Consider the following 16259-nt stretch of genomic DNA (forward strand, 5'->3'; position numbering starts at 1 on the left):
CACGACCCTACACTTGGGGTTGTGAACAAGTTTTTGGTGCCATTGTTGGGGACTAACGATTGCATTTTTCTAAGATTAACTAGTCTTGGAATTAAGTTAAGATTAGGGTTTTTCTATTTTTAAGATTAGGTTTTATTTTCTATTTTTAGAAAATTTCTAATTTTAGAATTTCTATTTTTTTTTTTTTTTTAGAAACTGACTAATTTTGTTTTGTTTTGAAGGATTTTAATTAGGAACTTCTAATTTGGTAACTTCTTTCTAATTCCCTTTCTCTTTTTAGATTTCTATTTCCATTCTCTTTTTAATTTTAGGTTAGAATCTGAATTTGAGGGCTGAGAGTGTTTCATGCCCAAGTGGGTCCATGACAACACTCAACGTCTTTTCAGTGAAGGAGGATTGGTTGAGGGGTTAACTATCCATCGCAGGATTAGACACCACTCGAGATCCTCAGTATTAATTGAGGTTATGGCTACAGATCAACTAGCCAATCAACCAGAAGGACAACCTCAACATCGGGTTGGGGAAGTCTAAGATGAGAATGAGGCGCATCAAGCACCCTTGCCTCGTACTTTACGAGATTATTCACAACCAGCGGGGGTGAACATGCCCTCATACATAGTTTTTCTAGAAAATACTGGACACATGGATATCAAGCTAGGGGTGATCCAACTCCTTCCAAAATTTCATGGGTTTGAGTATGAAAATCCATATTTACACTTAAAAGAGTTTGATGAGATCATAGCCACTCTATATTTTCCTAACATGTCTGACGACATGGTCAGGCTGAAACTCTTTCCCTTTTCTTTGAAAGAGAAAGCTAAGACATGGTTACATTCACTACGTCCTCGATCTATTGGTAGATGGAATGACATGACAAGGGAGTTCATAAAGAAAATTTTCACATACCACAAGACGAACACCCTTAGAAAGTTGATCATGAACTTCACCCAAAAAGAAGATGAAACATTCTTTTAATGTTGAGAGCAGTTCAAGGATCCGTCAGTTCATGCCCACAACACTGTTTTGAAACATGGCGCATCACAAACTTTTTCTATGATGGACTGACATCTCCCATGCACTAAGTAGTCAAGACAATGTGTAATGTGGAATTTATGAATAAAAGTGTCGACAAGGTGTGGGACTACTTTGATAAACTTATTGAAAATACACAATCATGGGACATCTCCCCAAAATGAAGCACCATGTCTAGGCCGACTCAATCCAAAGAGAGGGGTGGAATGTATCTCCTGAAAGAAGACAATGATATCAGTGCAAAAGTGGCTAATCTTACCAGAAAACTTGAGGCCATGGAATTAAAGAAGGATAAGGCTAAGGAAACTGTTTGTGGTATTTCTGCTTGCAACATTCACACAACTGAAAATTATCCAACAATACCTGCCTTTCAAAAGGTGTTGAATAAGCAATCCAATGTTGTGAACAATTACCAAAGACCTTTCAATGGACCTACCTCCAATACATTCAATCCTAGTTGGAGAAATCATCCAAACTCCAGTTGGAGGAATGGACAAACTGCCACCCCTCAAGGTTTCTTCAATCAAATTCCACATTAAGAGAAACCTCAAGAGGACCCAGCACTAAAACATTTCTAAAACCAAGAGCTTTTCAATCAGGGTATGCTACAAGCCTTTCAAGACCTCACAAAGGCCATACAAGGACTTGAGACTAAACGTGCGATTGGGAATAAGGGGAGCCTTCCAGCTCAACCTCTTCCCAATCCAAAACCACAATATGAAGGTAGCGACCTGAGCTCTTCAAATCAGACAGAGCAAGCTAAATCTATCACCACTCTTAGGAGTGGGAAGACTGAAAGTGCCCTGGTTTGTCAATTAGTGTGAGTATTGAGTCTGCTAGACAGAGAAGCTCCATAAGAAGATTAATCAATCGTCTGGCTCAACTGGATGTGTGCATGAACTCGCCATAGGTAAATCTAAGCCTCACATCCCATGTCCCAAAACATCAGGTAGTTAAAACCCTTAAAACTGATTAGAATATCATATGGTTTTTGAGTTAGAAAACTTTTTTCAAAATTCAAAAAAAAAATCAAAGTTTTCTACCTCTGTCGATTTATCGATGGTCTGATCGATATAATCAAAAAATGTTGTCGATGTCCTCAAAACTCACTCGATGGCATCGAATGAGGACATATGTTGTCCAACAATCGCATACACTTCTGGACAGAATTATCGATGTATCGATAACTGTATCAATATCATCGAAATTTAAATCTCGAGTCTATCGAAGTTGACTCGATAAAATCAATAGCAGAGATTTTGTGTCCCTGTTTTTTTTTATCAAAAATCATAAAGACCTTCGATATATCGAAGTACCCCTCGATATCCTCAGAATTCAACTATCGATGATATCAGAAGGCATTCGATGATATCAGTCTTGGACACATTTTACCACCAATATTTTCGGGTGGTTTTTATCCTGGATTGAGGGTCACTCGATAGAATCGATATTCAAATATCATTGATATCGAGGCTGGGTTGATTGCATTAAGAATGGACATAAACTGTCAAGCAAGCTTAACTTGAAAATCCTTTGAATTTATCGATGCATTAACCTGACTACCAATATCATCGACATTTAAATTTTGATGATATTGAGTGTACCTTGATCATATCCTTGACCTGAAATATTTCAAAGGCAAGTCTCTTTCATTTTCAAATGTCGAGGAATCGATCCTCATATCGATGAAATCGGAGTTCGAAATCTGATGATATCGATGCGTGTTTCGATTTCCTCGACCAGTTGGCAAAATATTTCAAAAGTTTATGACATTTGAGTTTGTGTCATCAAGCGGCTAGTCAATGCAATCGAGAGTATACGCTCGATGATATCAACCCTGATTGATGATATCAAACTCTATTATAAATGTGATCATTTTATATCCGTTGGAACCTTTTGCCTATATATAGAGAGCTTGTCTTTAGTTGCTGGTAGAGAAAGAAGAGAGTGCGTGTGTTTAACCTTAGATCATATATCCAAAGCCCTTTCTCTCCTGAAAGTTCATCCTCCAATCCACCCTCATCATTGACATTCAATAGAGTAGATTGGGGAATGAACTTCCACATTCAAAGATCCACCAGCAACCATTTTAATGGAAAAACATTAAGCTGGGATGCCTTGAATGCATAAATGATTGGAATCACTTTATTTCCCTTATAGGAAAACCTTCAATAGAGTAGGATTCCATTACAACCTTGACCCAACCTGTCGCCATGCATTGGTATATCTTCTGAGTTGCGATTCAAGGAAGCAGAAGATTCTTCATCAATAAAGGAGGAGATCTTCGACAATGTGCTAAATGGGGCTCATCTACTTATCTATAAGTTAATAGAGTCCAGAGGACCCTTGTGATCATTTCTTTGTAGGATTGGGTTTAAGGTGTTTCTCACCCTTTGCAACTCCTCTAGGAGGCATCCGGCAGGAGTGTACGTGGTGGGTGCTTTGTGTTGACCCTTACTTTGTGGAGAGCATAAATGTTAGGTTCCTTGAGTGGATCCTTGGCTAGTGTACCTAAAATCAGGTGCGTTGTGTTAACCCTTGCTCATGTGAGCATAAACAGAGGTTCCTTGTGTGGATCATTGGCTAGTGTGCCTAAAATTAGGTGCTATGTATTGACCCTTGCTTGTGGGAGCATAAACTGTCAGCTTAGGTGTAGGTTGTACTGGTTAGAGGTGAACCTGATTTAAAACCTCGGGTTTGAGGTGAATCATGTGAAACCTCTTCAGTAAAATCTAGTACATCAAGGGTTGAGTGCGGTTGTCAGGAGTGGAGTAGACAAGTAGTCGAACCACTATAAAAATGACTGTGTTTGAGATTGCTATTGTCTTACATTTTCTTATTTAATTTCCTTAAATACTTTCATATTTAACTATTTGAGATCACACCTCACACACACACAGTCATATCTATCATAAACTAATTTGCATATTATTCATATCTCAAATAGTTTGTGATTGGATCCTCTACCGGGCTTGGAAGCTAGTAGAGTTACTCTTGAGTAATCCTAATGTATGTTGTTAGGATTAGAGTGATAGGATTTTATATTGTTTTAAAATTTTATAATAGTCCTATTCACCCCCCTCTAGGACATATTGGCATATCCCTACCTCAACTAAGGCGGTCATTTCCATAATTTCAATTGGTATCAAAGTGGGTCTCTCTTTAAGGGCTTCACTGCCTAGAGAGTGATCTTGACTGAAGTTGGTAATATGGCCAAAGGAGAGGGCTCATTGGTCTCTAGACCTCCAATATTTGATGGATCAAATTATGCATACTGGAAGGCTAGAATGCACTACTTCCTGAGATCTTTGGATCATGATGTTTAGGACATTGTTGAAAGAGGATATGTGCCACCAACAAAACAAGTAGTACTTGAAAATGGCACAGCTATCACCAAACTAAAATCTAAAGAAATGTGGACATCATTCAACAAAGAAAAACAAAAGTTTGAAGCTAAAGCTATGAATGTTATCTACTACGCTGTGTCTCAAGACATTTTCAATCAAATCAGTATGTGTGGGACAGCCAAAGAAGCATGGGATCTGTTGGAAACAACCCATGAAGGAACAAGCACTGTGAAGAGATCCAAACTACAACTCCTAACATCACAGTTTGAAAGTCTCAGAATGAAAGAGCATGATACCTTCATGGATTTTTTCACAAAACTGAACATCATTTGTAACTCCATGGGTGGATTAGGTGAGAAAGTTCCGGTTCCTAAAATTTACAGAAAAATACTAAGATCATTACCAGAAAGATTCAATCTTAAAGTAACAACCATTGAAAAATGTAGAAACATAATGAAATGAAAGTAAAAGAACTAATAGGTTCCCTACAAACATTTGAACTACACTTCAAACAAACCCCAAAATCCAAAACTACTGTCCTCAAAACTTTAAAGAAAACAACAAATGAGGACATTGAAAGTGAAAGAGAAGATGAAGATGAGGAAGTGGCTTTGTTGGCTCAATGATTCAAAAAGTTCTTTTAGAGAAATCGTGACCGTCCATTTAAAGGACAAAGGGTGGACAACAGACAATTTACAGGTAAATTTGGCAAAAAGACCAAAGAACCATAATGTTAGGCCTGTTAAAAGTTTGGACACCTATCTACTGAATGCCCAAATAGAAAAACTAAGGGTAGTGCAATGGCTACAACATGGGATGATACGGAAGAGTCAAACTCAGAATCTAGCAACTCAGAGAGCGATGGAGACCAGAAATCTTTGAAAATTCTTATGGTCTCCACTACTCCAATCATTCCCAGTGAAACTGAGAACGAGGAAGAACCGCAAGCCACTGAATCATTTCCATCAGATAATGAGGAAACTGAAAAGGAAGAAGAAGAAGAACAGAGTAAACTATAAGATGCTTACAATCAACTTTACATCCATTACGTCAACATTGTTAGAAGGCTTGGAATATCTAACAACAAAAAAGAATTACTGTAAAAAGATTTGGACAAAACTCTGGAAATTAATACACATCTAATCAATGATTTACAGTAATATCCTTTAGATAACGATAGACTTGAAAGAATCAACACCTTCCTTAAATCCAAGTCTGAAAAACTAAACAAACAGGTTGAGTTATTAAAGACTAAAACATGCTCCTTCAAAATGAAAATCATACACTCCTATTTAATTTAGAAGAATCCAGAAAAATTGCTAAGCTAAACTATAAGTTTTCCTTGAGTGGTGAGAAGTTAGAAAAACTCTTAAGTATGGGAAGACCTGGAAAGGACAAGAGCGGCTTAGGATATGAAAAATCTAAAAAAAAATCTGAAAAAGTAGTACAAATGATTGAAAAAACTACTGCTTCGGGAAGTAACACAAGAACTACTCCAGGTTGTCATTCATGTAGTGATTCAGGTCATTATAAGTTTTAATGCTTATCACCTAGGAGGACACAACATAATTATGGACAAAAATTTAAACCAACCAGGAAAATACAAGACATCATGTGTCCACCTAGGAATATGAGAAATACACATCCATCATCATCTAGAATGAATGGCAAAGTGAAGGAAGTACTGAATCAAGTGGCTGAATCTACCACAGTAAAAAATCCTGTCACAAAATGGGTTCCAAAAGAAAAGAAGAATTGTCTGGTTACTCATTCAAACCATATACCAGGCAATGAAACTAAGTGGTGCTTAGATAGCGAATGTTCGAGACATGTTACAGGTGACAAATCTCTCCTTACAAATTATTCAGACCTTAATAATGGGATAGTCACCTATGGAGACGGAAGCACCGCTAAGGTAATTGGACAGGGAATTATTAAAGGAATAAATTTACTCAAAAATGAGAATGCCTTTTGCATAAAAGGATTAACACACAATCTTCTAAGCATTTCTCAAATATGTGACAATGAGCATGTGGTTACATTCAATAAGGAAAAATGCGAAATCTTAGACCTCTCAGGAAAATCAATGATGAAGGGTTCTCACACAAACAACCACTGCTATGTCATCAAAGATAAAGGAAAGGATGATTCCTATGCCTAGAAATATTGAGCATAGAAAAACATGTCCAGATCATGCATCGAGATCTGGATATTTACTGAAATGATGCAATTTTAGATGAACTCTTAATGTTATATCTGAGGTCTCTCACCTCGTCTTTTGTATATAAAGATCTTGATGTTTATAATTTTTGGTTATACAATACTTGTACAAAATTTTGTTGTGTATACGGTTGATTCAAAGATATATTATATTATACATGAAAGTTGTCGAAGTATTGAAAAATGAAAAATATTCTCCTTCAATATGTCTGTCGATTAGTTATGTGAATTCTTGATTAAATCGATCAAGGTCGATATCATTGACGTCTCTTCGGAATTTGAAAAGTCACATGATCAAAATTGTTATTGAAGACATCTTCGATAAAATCAAATAGGGCATATCGATATCATTGAAACCATGTTCGATGATATCGAATCTCACCGCCCGATAAAAGGCCAACGGGTGGGAAAAATTCATTTCTCAGCCTCCCTGCTCAATTTTTCTAGGATTTTCTTCCCTAGCTCTCATTGTATGTCAACCGTATGCCATCTAAAGTGTCCGAACCTAGGTAATCTCTAACACTTACTCTTGATTCCTCAAAGTATACCTTGCTGGGTTAAGATTCTTCTGTTTGAGAATTTTGGGTTGGTTCTCAAGATCTTCAGATTCTTCCTTCCTTTGACACCTTCCTCTGAGTTATCCTAATGAGTAAGGAGAAAGGGAAGTCTTCGGCCATCGGTGAATCATCTCGGCCTATCAGAAAAAAGGTCATGGCTTGAAGAGGAAAGGGGAGGACTCAATCTCAATGATCCCCTGCACACCCATGAAGCTCCTCTATGCGGCAGTCATCTCATAAAGAAGCTCCCGCTGAAGCACCAACACCGCCAGATACTGTTGTAGGTCCTCCTCCACACGTACTTGAAAAATACTATGGGAGACCCCTGGTGAATGAGCGTAAGGTTGACAGGGACTGCATAAAACCCTACAACATAGAAGCTCTGTTAGAAGCAATCGACTAGGTTCCTCTTCTTGAATTTAGGGAAGCATGCCAAATTGAGCAGACCTATCAGTTCTTTGCATACTGTCATTCTCCAACACTAGAACCACCATCTTTTACTATCACAGTTGGAGATGATAGTATTAAGATCACTATAGAGTCCACCACTGGCATTTTTGATTTAACCTTGTCTCCAGTTGGACTGTCTGACCTTGATCTTGAAAATCCTATCACTCAGTCTACAGTTACAAAATTCCTATGTCAAGGTCGAGATATCCCATGGTATCAAGGAAATGCCTTAAAAGTAAAATATTTGCACCCTCGATACTGCATCTTGCATGGGATATTTTGCTCAAATGCTTATCATTGTGGACCCAATCGCGCTGATCTTATTGGGTTCATAACCATGATTATATACTATGTTGCCATTGGAGTCAAACTTTGTCTGCCTACCTTAATTCTTCACCAAATAGCAAGTGTCATTTGTCAGTTCAGAGCAGTATACTTGCCCTTTCCCCACATCATTCATGTAATCTGTGATACAATTGGTATTCCTCAAACACATGATCCTGAGTGTCCCCTAAAATGCTTTAACAAAGGCAATATGCGAAAATCGGACCTTAAAATTCATGAGTATGTGGAAGAGGATTCTGAGGAGACTATTCATGAAGGTGGAGAAACGGGAGAAGGCACAACACCAACTGGTGTAGATCCTGTGGAGCCACGATATGCTCCTGAACCAAGTGGTTCAGCTTAAACTCAACGTGTCAAGTTTCACCAAGATAGAGTGGGTGCCACGCAGCGGGGATTAGCTCAGATGGAAGACAAGTCATGGGGACATGATGCAAGGCTCTCCGCACTAGAAAAGATGATGTCTAGAGTACAACAGTCGGTCCAGCAGTTGATTGATCTGATTACATGCCGAAGAGATGATGTAACACCATCCTCATCAGGTCCTCCACCATAGTTTCAATGGTCTTCCTGCTACCTCATATACTAGATACTCAACACAACGTATGGGCATGGATATCTTTTTGATTGCCTTGCATTCTTATGTGTGTATGTGAAGACCATCTAACTGCCAAGTCTAACAGTTTTCATTTGGACTTATGAATATACTCTGAATGAGGCAAATACCAGTTTTTGGGTGCCCATGGATGGGCTTGGATATATATATATATATATATATATATATATATATATATATATATATATATATATATATATATATATATATATATATATATAATACTAAGATTATAAGAATATATAGGTATATTTTGGATAATTTTGGTTATGACAATTACCTTGTGAATTTGGTCTACTTTGAATGCTGCTATTATCCCCTGTTTTTATTTGGTGTGTGATGCATGTGATATTTTGATTTATATATTGTCTGCTATGCATACGTGGTTGCTAAAATGTGATGTTTGTTTTTACATCTACCTATTATCTGTGTTTGCTCTCTTAGTGATGGTTCTCTAAAGTGCTTCAACTTCAGTCAATATCAACTGTTATATTTACCTTTGCCAATGACTGACAAAAGGGGTAGAACAAATCCACACCTCGAAAGGAAAATTATATATCTGCTTGAATGGTGATGTAGGTGTTAGGGGGAGCAGCTGAACCAAGAAAGGGGGAGAATGCTATTAGGGGTTTCAGTTACTGATTGTGTGTATGGTTTCACTAGACATTGTAAAATTGTGTAAATTACATGTACACACAATTTACGACATGTTTGTCTAGATGTTGTTCTAGGGTGTTTTGGTATTTTGTCACATAATTGACAAAGGGGGAGATTGAAAGTGCCCTGGTTTGTCAATTAGCGTGAGTATTGAGTCTACTAGATAGAGAAGTTCCATAGGAAGATTAATCAATCGTCTGCCTCAATTGGATGTGTGCCCGAACTCGCCACAGGTAAATCTAAGCCTCACATCCCATGCCCTAAAACATCAAGTAATTAAAACCCTTAAAACTGATTAGAATATCATAGGGTTTTTGAGTTAGAAAAGTTTTTTCAAAATTTAAAAAAATTTAAAAGTTTTTTACCTCTGTCGATTTATCAATAGTCTGATCAATATAATTGAAAAATGTTATCGATGTCCACAAAACTCACTCGATGGTATCAAATGAGGACATATGTTGTCTAGTAACCACATACACTTCTGGACGGAATTATCGATGTATCGATAGCTGTATCGATATCATCGAAATTTGAATCTCGAGTTTATCAAAGTTGACTTAATAAAATCGACAGCAGAGATTTTGTCCTTGTATTTTTTTATGGAAAATCATAAAGACCTTTGATATATCGAAGTAACCCTCGATATCCTCGGAATTCAACTATTGATGATATCGGAAGGCATTTGATGATATCGGTCTTGGACACATTTTACCAATAATATTTTCAGGTGGTTTTTATTCTAAATCGAGGGTCACTCGATAGAATCGATATTCAAATATCAATGATATTAAGGTCGGGCCGATTGCATCAAGAATGGACATAAACTATCCAGTGAGCTTGACTGGAAAATCCTTTGGATTTATCGATGTATCGACCTGACTACCGATATCATCGACATTCAAATTCCGATGATATCGAGTGTACCTCGATCATATCCTTGACCTGAAATATTTCAAAGGCAAGTCTCTCTCATTTTTAAATGTCGAGGAATCGATCCTCGTATCGATGAAATAGGAGTTTGAAATTCGATGACATCGACGCGTGTTTCAATTTCCTCGACCAGCTGGCAAAATGTTTTAAAAGCGTATGACATTTGAGTTTATGTCATCGAGCGGCCAGTCGATGCAATCGAGAGTATACGCTCGATGATATCGACCCTGCTTGATGATATCGAACTCTGTTATAAATGTGACCATTTTATATCTGTTGGAACCTTTTGCCTATATATAGAGAGCTTGTCTTTAGTTGCTGGTAGAGAAAAAAGAGAGTGCTTTTGTGTGTTTAACCTTAGATCATATATCCAAAGCCCTTTCTCTCATGAAAGTTCATCCTCCAATCCACCCTCATCATTGACATTCAATAGAGTGGATTGGGGAATGAACTTTCACATTTAAGGATCCTCTAGTAACAAATTTTAATGGAAAAACATTAAGGTGGGATGCCTTGAATGCATAAATGATTAGAATCACTCTATTTCCCTTATAAGAAAACCTTCAATAGAGTAGGATTCCATTACAACCTTGACCCAACCTGTTGTCATGTATTGGTACATCTTCTGAGTTGCGGTTCAAGGAAGCAAAAGATTCTTCATTAACAAAGGAGGAGATCTTCGACAACGTGCTGAATGGGGCTCATCTACTTATCTGTAAGTCAATAGAGTCTAAAGGACCCTTGTGATCATTCATTTGTAGGATTGGGTCTAAGGTGTTTCTCACCCTTTGTAACTCCTCTAGGAGGCCTCCGGCAGGAGTATACGTGGTGGGTGCTTTATGTTGACCCTTGCTTTGTGGAGAGCATAAATGTTAGGTTCCTTGAGTGGATCCTTGGCCAGTGTGCCTAAAATTAGGTGCGTTGTGTTGATCCTTGCTCATGTGAGCATAAACAGAGGTTCCTTGTGTGGATCCTTGGCCAGTGTGTCTAAAATCGGGTGTTATGTGTTGACCCTTGCTAGTGGGAGCATAAACTGTCAGCTTAGGTGTAGGTTGTACTAGTTAGAGGTGAACCTGATTTAAAACCTAGGGTTTAAGGTGAACCATGTGAAATCTCCTTAGTGAAATCTGGTACACTCAAGGGTTGATTGTGGTTGCCAGGAGTGGAGTAAACAAGTAGTCAAACCACTATAAAAATGACTGTGTTTGAGATTGCTATTGTCTTACATTTGCTTATGTGATTTCCTTAAATACTTTTATATTTGACTATTTGAGATCACACCTCACATGCACACACACAGTCATATCTATTATAAACTAATTTGCATATTATTTATCTCTAAAATAGTTTGTGATTGGATCCTCTACTGGGCTTGGAAGCCAGTAGAGTTACTCTTGAGTAATCCTAACGTTTGTTGTTTGGATTAGAGTGATAGGATTTTAATTGTTGTAAAATTTTATAATAGTCCTATTCACCCCCCTCTAGGATATATTAGCATATTCCTACTTCAACTAAGGCGGTCATTACCGCAATTTTAAGGACCATTGACAAAACTATTCTGGTTAGGGCCAAAAAGTGTAAGGACCCGGAAGAGGACAATAATGATTGATCTAGCCATGCCCCATAAGAATTAGAACCGGAACCTCAAGGGAAGCCAATTGCTCCATTTTTCCAATGGTTGGTTGCGCCAAAAGCTCTCTTTAACTCTCAGGACATTCTAGAGGTGTTGAAACAAGTGAAGGTCAATATTCCTCTACTGGATGCGGTTAAACAAATACCTTCATATGCCAAATTTTTGAAAGACTTATTTACGACCAAAAGACGGCAAAATATTCAAAAGAAATCTTCTTAACTGAGAAAGTGAGTGTCATCCTAAAGCAAGATGTGCCACAGAAATTCAAAGATCCTGGTAGCCCAACCATACCTTATGTAATTGGAAACTAGCGAATAGAGCACACACTTCTTGACTTGGGAGCAGGCGTAAATCTAATTCCTTACTCAGTCTACACAAAGTTAGGTTTGGATGAATTAAAACCCACCCTAACCACATTACAACTTATTGATTGCTTAGTTCGTGTACCGAGAGGGATAATTGAGGATGTGTTGGTCTAGGTTGATAGATTTTACTACCCTGTAGATTTTATCATCCTGGATATGGAACCCATCAACAACATGAGCACTCAGACTCCCCATCATTATGAAACTGCGGTAATGACTGCTTTAGTTGAAGTGGAAATATGCCAATGTCCTAGAGGGGGATGAATAGGACTTTTTAATATTTTATGGTTATTTAAAATCCTATCACTCTAATCCTGAGTAAATATGCATGCACCAGGATTTTCATTAGAGTAACTCTAATGGCTTCCAAGCTAAATAGAGGATCTAATTATAAAACTAATTGAAAAATAAATAAGATGCAAACACAGTTTATGACGGTTGTGACTGTGTGTGAGATGTGATCAAATATGAAAGCATTTAAGGAAATCACATAAACATTGGAAGCCAATAGCAATCTCAAACATAGTCATTTTTATAGTGGTTCGACTACTTGTCTACTCCACTTTCGATGGATGCACTCAACCCTTGAGTTTACTGAATTTCACTAAAGGAGGTTTTACAATAGTTTCACCTCAAACCGGAGGTTTTAAATCAGGTTCACCTCTAACCAATACAACTTACACTTAGGCTAACACAATGTGTCTACACGATACTGTTTATGCTCTCATGAGCAAGGGTCAACACATAACACCCGACTTTTAAACCACATTGGCCAAGGACCTAAGGGTTTATGCTCTCCACAGAGCAAGGGTTAACACAAAGCACCCGCACGTACACTCCTGCCGGAGGCCTCCTATGAGGACTTGCAAGAGGTGAGATACACCTTAGACCCAATCCTATAAAAGGAATGATCTCAAGGGTCCTCTATACTCTAATGACTTACAAATAAGTAGATGAGCCTCATTCAGCATGTTTGTCGAAGATCTCCTCCTCTGGTGACAAAGAATCTTTTGCTTCCTTGAACTGCAACTCAGAAGATGTACCAATACATAGCGACGGGTTGGGTCAAGGTTATAATGGAATCCTACTCTATTAATGTTTTCCTATAAGGGAGATAGTGCGATTCCAATCATCTATGCAGTCAAGGCATCCTAGCTTAATGATTTGCCATTAAGGTGGTAGCTGAAGGATCCTTGAATGCGAAAGTTTATTCCTCAATCCACTTTATTAAATGTCAATGATGAGGGTGGATTGGAGGATGAACTCCCACAAGAGAAAAAGGCTTAGGGTATATGATCTAGGGTTAAACACACTAAAGCACTCTCTATTTTCCCTATCCAACAATCGAGGCCAAGCTCTCGTTAAATAGGTAAAAGGTTCCAATGGATATAAAACGGTCACATTTTTTATAGAGTTCGATATCATCGAGCAGGGTCGATATCATCAAGCGTATACTCTCGAAGCATCGACTAGACACTTAATGAAACAAACTCAAATGTCAAATACTTTTGAAACCTTTTGCCAGCTGGTCGAGGAAATGGACCATGCATCGATGTCATCAGATTTTGAACTCCGATTTCATCGACACATGGTTCGATTTCTCAATATTTGAAAAGATATGATCGAGCATTACTCAATATCATTGGAATTTGAATATCGATGATAACAAGGTCAATGTCGATTCATCAATAATTCTAAGAAATTTTCCTATAAGCTTGCTAGACAGTTTGTATCCATATTCGATGACATCGACCATGCCTCGATATGATTGATATTTAAATATCGATTTATCGAGTGACCTTCGATCCGAGAAAAATAGCCTGAAAAACTTTGTTGGATATAGATGTGTCCCAATCCGATATCATTAAAGGGCTTCCGATATCATCGAGATTCGAATTTTGAGGATATCGAGGAGCTCTTCGATATATCAAAGATTATATGATTTACCTTAGCAGAACTTTGGACACAACAGACCTGATGTCAATTTTATCGAGTCTACTCGATGGACTTGAGATTCAAATTTCAATGATATCGAATCCTCTATCGATACATTGATAATTTTGTCTAGAGATATTTGTGGTTGTTGGACGGCTTATGTCCTCATTTTGATAATATCGAGTGAGCTTCGAAGACATCAAAAACAGTGTTCGATTTCATCGAACCACTTGTTGATAAATCAACAAAGGCAGAAAACGTAGAGATTTTTTTGAGTTTGAAAAGTTTTCTAACCATAATTCTTTAGGGTGTTTTATCCAATTTTAAGGATTTAAATTACCTGGTGTTTTGGGACATGGGATGTGAGGCTAATATTTACCTGTGACGAGTTCGAGCACACATCCAGTTGAAATAGACGCTTGATCAATCTTCTTGTGAGACTCTTTTGTCTAGATGACTCAATGCTTACGCTAATTGACAAACTATGGCACTTTCACATTCTTGGTCGCTCATTCCTTCCCACTTCAAACACAACATTAATTACAGGAATGGAGTCATAAGTATGTCTTTTGGGAATATGACATTGGAGTTAAATATCTTTTTCAATATTGGCAGATGGTTAGAGGATGATGACGATTTCTATGACATTAACATGATTGACTCTTTCATGGAAGATAGAACACCTTTAACCATATCCTCCGATCCTCTAGAGATGTGCCTGGCCCACTCCCATGATTTTGATGATGACATGATTAGGGAGATGGGTGTCATGCTTGATACTATACTGGTACTTGAAGTTAACCGGTGGAGGCCACAATTTGAAGAGCAGCCCCAAACTGATGAAGTGCCTCTTCCGTCTAACCTCAAGACACCAAAGCTTGACTTAAAACCTTTACCCTTTAATTTGAAATATGTCTATTTAGGTCAAGATGAGACATATCCGGTGGTTATTTCTTTCCACCTTGAGCAAGAACAAGAGAGTATGCTATATCTACTCTCATTGAGTATAAGGGAGCCCTTGGACGGATGATTGCAGACCTCAAGGGAATTGACCCCTTAATTTGTACTCACCGCATTTATCTTAAGGATAATGCGAAGACCTTTCATCAATCACAACGTAGACTAAATCTAAATATGAAGGAAGTGGTTAAGGCCGAGGTTCTTAAACTATTAGATGTGGGTATCATGTACCCTATATTAGATAGTTAATGGGTAAGTCTAACTCAGGTGGTTCCCAAGAAGTCTAGAATCGCCATCATAGCCAATGCCAATAATGAACTCATACCAATTAGAGCTACTACTGGTTGGAGAATGTGCATTGACTATAGAAAGTTGAATGTTGTTACAAGGAAGGACCACTTTCCTTTGCTCTTCATTGATCAAATTTTAAAAAGGCTAGCTGGTCATTCATATTACTATTACCTTGACGGGTATTCGGGCTACAACCAAATAGAGATAGCTCCTGAAGATCATGATAAGATCACATTCACGTGTCCTTTTAACACCTTTGCTTACCGAAGGATGTCATTCGGACTATGTAATGCCCCCGCCACTTTTCAGTGATACATATTGAGTATTTTTTTGACATGGTGGGGTAATATATAGAGGTCTTCATAGATGACTTCTCTGTCTTTGGTCCATCTTTTAGCGATTGCTTAGAGAATCTTAAATGTGTGTTGAAAAGATGTAAAGAAAAGAATTTGGTACTCAACTGGGAGAAGTGTCATTTCATGGTTCGTAAGGGAATTGTCTTTTGATATATCATCTCGTCCAAGGAAATTGAGGTAGATAAAGTTAAAATTGATCTTATCTTTAACCTACCTCCACCCAAGGACAAAAAAGGACGTGTGATCCTTCTTAGGACACTCCAGCTTTTATAGGAGATTCATAAAGGACTTTAGTCATCTCTTTCATCCTTTATGTAATCTACTTCAAAAGGATGCACCATTCGAGTCGACTGAGCAATGCCAGGAAGCTTTCACTAAGCTTAAGGGCATGTTAACTACTGCACCTATCATGCAGCCACCCAATTGGAGCCTTTCTTTTGAACTTATGTGTGACGCGTTTGACTATGCTCTTGGGGCGGTGTTCGGCCAGAGAAAAGACAAGAAACCCTATGTTATTCATTACACAAGTAGAATTCTAAATCCTGCTCAAGTGAAGTACTGTACTATA

General features: G+C 37.9%; 1 non-coding gene across 1 annotated transcript; it reads right to left on the bottom strand.

Annotated features, from left to right (window-relative positions):
- Window positions 1-918: 918 nt before the first annotated feature.
- Window positions 919-1024, bottom strand: LOC131226525 (small nucleolar RNA R71). The gene has a single exon (XR_009161901.1). It is a non-coding gene; the product is annotated as a small nucleolar RNA R71 (small nucleolar RNA).
- Window positions 1025-16259: the final 15235 nt, after the last annotated feature.

This window comes from Magnolia sinica, chromosome 14 (genome assembly GCF_029962835.1).
Source record: "Magnolia sinica isolate HGM2019 chromosome 14, MsV1, whole genome shotgun sequence".
Classification (NCBI taxonomy): Eukaryota; Viridiplantae; Streptophyta; class Magnoliopsida; order Magnoliales; family Magnoliaceae; genus Magnolia; species Magnolia sinica.